At 38.1% G+C, this 7,158-nt stretch overlaps 1 pseudogene across 1 annotated transcript; it reads right to left on the reverse strand.

Moving 5' to 3' along the window:
* Nucleotides 1–1,675: 1,675 nt before the first annotated feature.
* LOC103713793 (dirigent protein 22 pseudogene) lies at nucleotides 1,676–2,663 on the reverse strand (annotated as a pseudogene). The gene has a single exon (XR_015974938.2). The product of XR_015974938.2 is annotated as a dirigent protein 22 pseudogene (transcript).
* Between the last annotated feature and the right edge of the window lie 4,495 nt (nucleotides 2,664–7,158).

Raw genomic sequence — 7,158 nt, forward strand, 5'->3', positions numbered from 1 at the left:
TCCTGCCAAATATTGTCCGGTTCCGGAGTTTCATGCAAGCGTCCTTCCACTCTAAATATATTTTCATAATAAAAATAAAAGTACATCAAAATAAAAAATAATAATAATTTATGTAATAAATATTATATAAATTTTACATAGAAAAAAGAATTTATTTTTTTTATACATTTTGTCAAACAATGGATAAGCAAGGTCAATGAGGTTGAGAGGGTGAGATACTGTCAACAAAGGAGGGTGCTATAGCTGGACTTGATGCAGCAAGCAAGGCTTGATAACTGAGGTGTAGATGCGAATGAGGAGAAACTAAACACATAGCGTACCTTCAAGAAAGAAGATAACATGTAATTATGTATACATACATACATACAGATACATATACATACATACATACAGATACATATACATATATATATATATATATATATATATATATATATATATATATATATATATATATATATATATATATATATATATATATATATATATATATATATATTGGGCCTTGAAGTAGGTCGAAGGTCCGTTGGGATTAACCTAGCCCATAATATTTTCGGGGCCGCAAACTTTAGATTCCAGTTTGAGCAGAAGTCGGTCTAGTCCAACAAGTAATATTGGTTGATTTTTTAACCATCCATCAATTTTGATGGTACACTAATACAATTTTATGTTTTCAACCATCTATTAAATTTATTAAAACATGTCATTATTTGTATGAAGCTTAAAGTTTATTTATTTATTTATTTACTTAGTTACTTATTTATTAGGTTAGCTTGGGTTTATTTCGATTAAAGTTGGATTTGGTTAGATTTCCGTTCAACTAAAAGTGCCAGTCCCGTCTAAATTTGTAAAAGCTTCTCTAACCTACAGGACTAGTGTGGATCGGATTCAGACTGAAGCCAACCCAAGTTGCGCCTCAGTGAGACCAAGGCAAGGCCAAATGAATACCAAATCACCCAAATTCTTGTGTGTGCGGTTGCACGGACAAGATCATCTCTCATCCTAACGCCAACTACCCTCAATTCCTTGCTGCCACGGTAGACCGGCGAAGTGGGTGGTGAATGGATGGATAATCAACAGCCCACATCACCACTAGTTTGGTAGTGAACTGCAGATCGAGTGCCGGTATAACCAAGAGCACAAACTCGGGGTTGGCTGCCATCAAGAGATAAACAGTTATCAAACAAGACAGCTCATGAGCACATCATATACAATGCACGATATTTGATGGCTATCCGTCTTCTGATAATAGTCTTTCAAGGATACATACTAGTTTGCAGTGCGCGGGCCACATCCACTGGAGAAAAAATAGTAATTTCCAACTTTGATATGCCGATGCCAGATAGAAGCGTAGCAATTTGGCTCGCAGGCCAAAATTTGCTGATGCCTTTTAGTAGCGTCGATATGTTACAACGACGCTTTCAAAAATATTGGAAATAAAACAATCAGCACTTTTGTGCTTCGGTATATATATATATATTAAAAAGTCAGCAATGCCGGATTTTTCACGGCAGATCATCCTGATTGTACGTCAATGATTGGCTTGGCTTCTATGCATGATTGGATGGACCCTATGATACATCATGTGAGGCTACGTGGAGCCCATCCAATCATAGATGGCATGATAGCTAACAAAACAAAGACGCTAACTATATCACAGAGAGCCAAATGAGCAAAAACATACTTTTTTTTTAATTTTTTTGGGGTAGATAACAAAATAATTTCACTAACAGCAGCATCCACAGCCAGTAACCATGGGAAATTTAAGAACTACGTACAGAACTTCTGCAGCAACATGACATGGTCCAAGTACGATTAACAAGCGAACGGCGGCAAGAAATTTAAAACCAGCAGCGACTACATCAACCTCGCAGACCGAAGGAACCAGCAAGCAGCAGCTCTTCAATGGTGCAAGACGTAGACGTCATACTCCACCACCGCATTCCCGGTGAGCATCTCCAACGTGTGGGTCTTGGCGAGGGCGTAGCCCCTGGCGAACCGGAACTTGCCGCTCCCGCCGACGACCGGCATCTCTCTCACGTCGTCGAACACCGAGTTGCGCCCCATCACCGTGATCGCGCTGCCGTTGAACTCGCCATCCACGAAGGCGAGGTTCATGGCCATGAGCAGGTGGCCGAGCTCGTCGAGGGACGCCGTGGCATACATCCCCTGCGCATGGCCGACGAGCTTCGAGTCGGCCTCCGGACCCTCCGTCAGAGGGTCGTCCATCATCATCACCGCCCCGAACCCCGTCGGCGACGTGTTTGTGATACTGGATTCTGCGACCCTCATCGCGGTCGGCCTCGGCCCGGTCACGATGTCATGAAAGAAGAAGTGCAGGTGTGTCTTGATCTCCTCGCCCATCTCAAAGCCATCCTCGGCAATGGATGGAGTGAGGAGGAGGAGGAGGAGGAGGAGGAGGATGGGGAGCGAGGGAGAGAAGTTTGGAGAGAATGAGGCCATGGGGAGGAGGCCAAGGAGTGTGGATTATTGGAAGGAGTATGGGGATGAGACAGTATGGAAGGAGTATTTAACTAAATAAGTTGGTTTGGTTGGTTTTTGGGTAGAGGCCAGCAGGTAGGAAATAGCTTCTCGAGGACACATAAGAGGGAGGTGCTCAGTGACCAAATTCACCAAGAACTATGACCAGATGGCAATTGCTAGCGGCTGCTGGATGGGCCTTAATTATTCTAAAAAGAAGAATAAATATTGGAGAGGAGACAAAAAAATTGGAGTCAGAGAGCAACTCCATAACTCTTAATTTACTGTGCTTTATTTTTCTTTTTTTTTCTATCAATCTTGCATATTATTATGATACCATTTGGAGCGACTCGTCTCTATCTTGCTAACTGCATGCTGTTATACCGACCAGTTATGCTCGGCCTTTTCTACAAGTTGGTAAAGATACCATTTGTAGGATAAGTGTAGAGATATCATCATACTCTGAATTTACAGTCAAATTAACAAGTCAGCTTGAAAGAAGATATATAGATTGTCACGCCCTCGATCCGAGTTCATGAACCGGGAGTCGCGTCAACCACCGCATATTCATAGAAAACTCTCCCCACAATTTAACTAATAATATGCAAACTTATTTCATTAACTAACTCAACTCACAATCTCTCATAATTCTAATATTAGTCTAAGATAAAACATCAATTTAGATAAACTCTAATCTAAGATAATTTGTGTCACAACTTTTTTAGTCGTTATTCTATATTGAAAATCTCGGTAGGCTAGTTTTTTGAAATCTGAAAAAAAAAAAAAAATCGTATAATAAGCTAAACAGCTCTATAAGCGATGATCACTTTAGCTAAATAAATATCATCATCCTCTGAATTTACAGACAAAATAGTAAGTCATCTTGAAAGAAGATATATAGGTAGCTCTGAACTAGTAAATTTACAAAAACTATACTTTATTGATTAAATATATAGCCAAATTTAAGCCAACATATCACCAATATATATAGGATAACAAATGCCGGTAACAACAGTCAAATCAGTCAGTCAGTTGATAATTAAGCAAGCTTATGTATGCCTTGGGGATCACAAAAGGGGAAGTTTCTTGGAATGATAGAAGTTTTTATCAATGTTAATGGGTGACGTTCAGATAACAATTAAGGACATGGGCTCCTTTACGTCCATGGGGATGAGTACTCCTCTGATCTTTAGCTACAGCAGAAAAATTAATACACAAATACTAGAAATAGAGAATTAATTAGTAAAATAAGTTCACTGAATATGACATGCAGATCACTGGCTGTAAATTAATGAGTCATATTAACAACAATTAGTAGTATTAGACAGGGGCTTGCCCAGGTGATCAAGAGATTTGGGTTCGAATCTTTGATGGTACACTCCGTGTACTCTATCCTGAGTAATTATAGTGCAGGCGGTTATAGTCACAAAAAACAATAATAATAATTATATTACATGTGGATCTCCCTTTCTTCCTCTCAAAAAAAAAAAAAACAAAAGTATAAAATTTATGATTACGCTTGTGGTTTGAAATATAATTTTAAGTACTAAATGTAAGCATATCCTAAATTTATTATGATGTTTCTTATATTTAGAAGACATATATAGCGGTACAGGATCTCTTCTCAGGTCTTCAACCCTTTGAATTTTTAAAGGTGTTTGCAAACTTTCTCCAATCATTACTGCCCAAAGATATAATTTATAGACCATAGAATGTTTTGTATTTAATTCTTGTATATTATTTGCTTGGTTCTTTTAAGAGATTTTTTTTATTTTTACAAATCAAAATTTAGATTCTTAGCATAATAGGTACATAGAAACTCTTGATAACCAATAAAAGCTAAAAATTGCTTTTCTTACTGTGTACCTCTCCGAACAAATATTGTACTTGTTGTTGAGGCGCTCTTTGTGATGTATGAATTATAGAGGCAAACCCGAAAAAGATATAATTGCATCATTGTTCATGTCGATGAACGATGCTTAAGCAAACAAAAATATAAGTTATTTAGGCAAAATTATGCATAATGTGTGTACTTAATTTGTCTATTCTTAGCAGTATTTACTTTGTAGAGGGCATACTCTAATTATACCCTTGTTGCAGCCCTGGGGAGTTGGGAGTTTGTGATTTTCCACAGAATAAGGTAAAATGCTTGCTGTGCATCTGTCCAAAATAGATAATTGAATGATTCTCACATGACAAAAAAAAAGAATTGGAGCTTCGAATAGGACTTTCTTATGCATGAGTTCAATTTAAATGGCAGATCAATTGCACTTGTGACAACCGATCTTTTGGCAGGGGAATAAGATATAAAAAAACAAAGTGGGTTTGGAGGTCCGTGATCCATCGTCGCCATATAGAAAGAAAGAACTGACCTCATCTGCAGTCCACGGATGTGCTTATTTAAGGAGGGCAATCCTTTAATTGTCTTGTATCATCAAAGTTCAAAGAAAAAGCCAATAGGCCAGATCGGGGAGATCAACGAACCAATCCTTATATGCTATTTGTTTTTTTTTTTTTTTGGTTGGTGTTAGGTCACCGACAAATAATTAAGACCCCATCAATAATTTTTTGTCCCCCCGAGAGAGAGAAGAATCAACTTTATGGGAATGAAAAGAAAGCAATCAAGAATTATTATCGTTTTTAGTAAAATAAAAGTCTTTATTACTGAAGCTACTTCGGCTACCAAACCAAATATTTAGAGCGGGGAACCGATTCCGAGAAGAAGAAAATCACAACCAGCTCAACTTGAATTTTCTAATAATATTTTTTTAAAATAAAAACAATAAAAAAATAGAATTTCTATTCTCTTTTTCTTTATTAATCAACTAATAATTCAATTGATAAAGATACATATCCTCTATTTATAATGATAAAATTTATTTTTGAATAATGTAAGTTAGATTCTTCGTACTAGCTTTTCAAAAAAATAGATATAACTAATAAAATAAGCATGAAAAATCTAAAATTCTACATAAGATAGATCGCAACTCCTACATCAACTTTACTTTCTATCTCTCCATCTAAATTTTTCTGAACTGAGAGTTACACTAGGCAAATCTTTCAAAAATAATAATAAAAAAAATTGTTTGATCAGCCTATGTCAAGCCCTAATAATGAACTTTAGATCTAATTACGAGAGGCACAATTTATTTTAGGAGTAGTGCCATATCATAAATCTATTTTTATAAAAAAAATTGTCTTAATCAAATATTATATGATCAAATTATAACCTCCAAAAATTTAAACCTTCTTGACATAATTGATCTCATCTTAAATATAGCAGATCTCACTTATAAACCCTAACCAACACTACCCATAGTAGCCAAAATGATCAATATCGGGTCAGGTGGCTCATCTGGACCAAGCGATTAGTCGATATATGGTTGTACTATAAATTTGATCCCATAACTTAGATGGTTGATAGCTATATATGTAGATAGAAAGAGAGAAATATTGTAATAAACCTAGCTTACTCATATTTAAATAAAAAACAGAAAAAAGAGGAAAGTGGGATATGGATAAGTGTCTATTACAAAATGGAAAAGCATAACTATATTTTTTTTATTTAGCATTTATTAAAAAAACTAAGATTAGAGACGGACCAACTAGGATCAAGATGAGCGCAAGGGTATCTAAGTAATTAGCATTCAAGACCTACTAGCTTCTTTTATTTTTTGGGTAAAAGCGGCATTTCATATAGGTCAAATGTGAATATATCCTGCCAAATCAAAAAAAAATAAAAAGTACAAGAGAAGAAAAATGTCCTCAGTGGATGTCCATATAATCTCTCCAAAATGCCGGGCAACAAATGAGGCGACCCAGTCTGCAGCACTGTTCTCCTCCCGAAACACATGTAGTGCCTGAAAAGAGCTCAGCTCCTGGACCAGTCTGCGAGTATCACGGATAAGAGGGTGACCATCATCAGATCTATCCAACCCCCCCCCCGCACCCAGTCAATCACCACTGAATAATTCCCCTCGAGACATACGCGCTTAGCGCCAAGTATCCATCTCGCAAAGGAGATACCCTCCCAAGCTGCTCGTAGCTCCGCCCCAACTGCAATAAGACCGGATGTACACTGGCCACCCGCCGCTATCATCCTGCCGAGGTGGTCTCTGCTTACAAATCCGACCCCTCCTAACGTCCGATTCACCGACATACTACCGTCAAAATTCAACTTGGGATGACCAAGAAGTGGGGACACCTAGAAAACAAGGGCAAATGTGGGCGCTGAGACAGCAGATCGAGTGCCCCTGACCATCTCAGAAGTGAACACGGCGGTAACCGAGAAGACCTCTCTCGCATGAAACACAGCTCTATCCACCACCATTCTTGAGAGTAACCTCCTGCTCTCAAACAGGCCGGCATTCCTATCCAATCATATGTAATAAACCAACTATGCTAATAGTATCCCCGTCTCTAATGTCTTAGGACTCCGCATAGAAGCTCTCAGTCGATGAATCAAATCCTGTGCATACTCCACCGAATAAGAAAGAGAAACAGGTGACCTGCACAATATATCCCTGGCCTTAGAACACCACAAGAGGACGTGATCAATAGTCTCCTCGGTATCAATACACACCTCGCAGCACTGAATGATCTCCCCCCCCCCCCCCCCCCCCCCCCGAACTAACAAAAACTTGATTGGTAGGCAATCCCATGCCACCTTCCAGAGAA

The sequence above is a fragment of the Phoenix dactylifera genome, chromosome 2 (assembly GCF_051530095.1).
Source record: "Phoenix dactylifera cultivar Ajwa chromosome 2, Ajwa_hap1_PhDact_Kaust_v1.1, whole genome shotgun sequence".
NCBI lineage: Eukaryota > Viridiplantae > Streptophyta > Magnoliopsida > Arecales > Arecaceae > Phoenix > Phoenix dactylifera.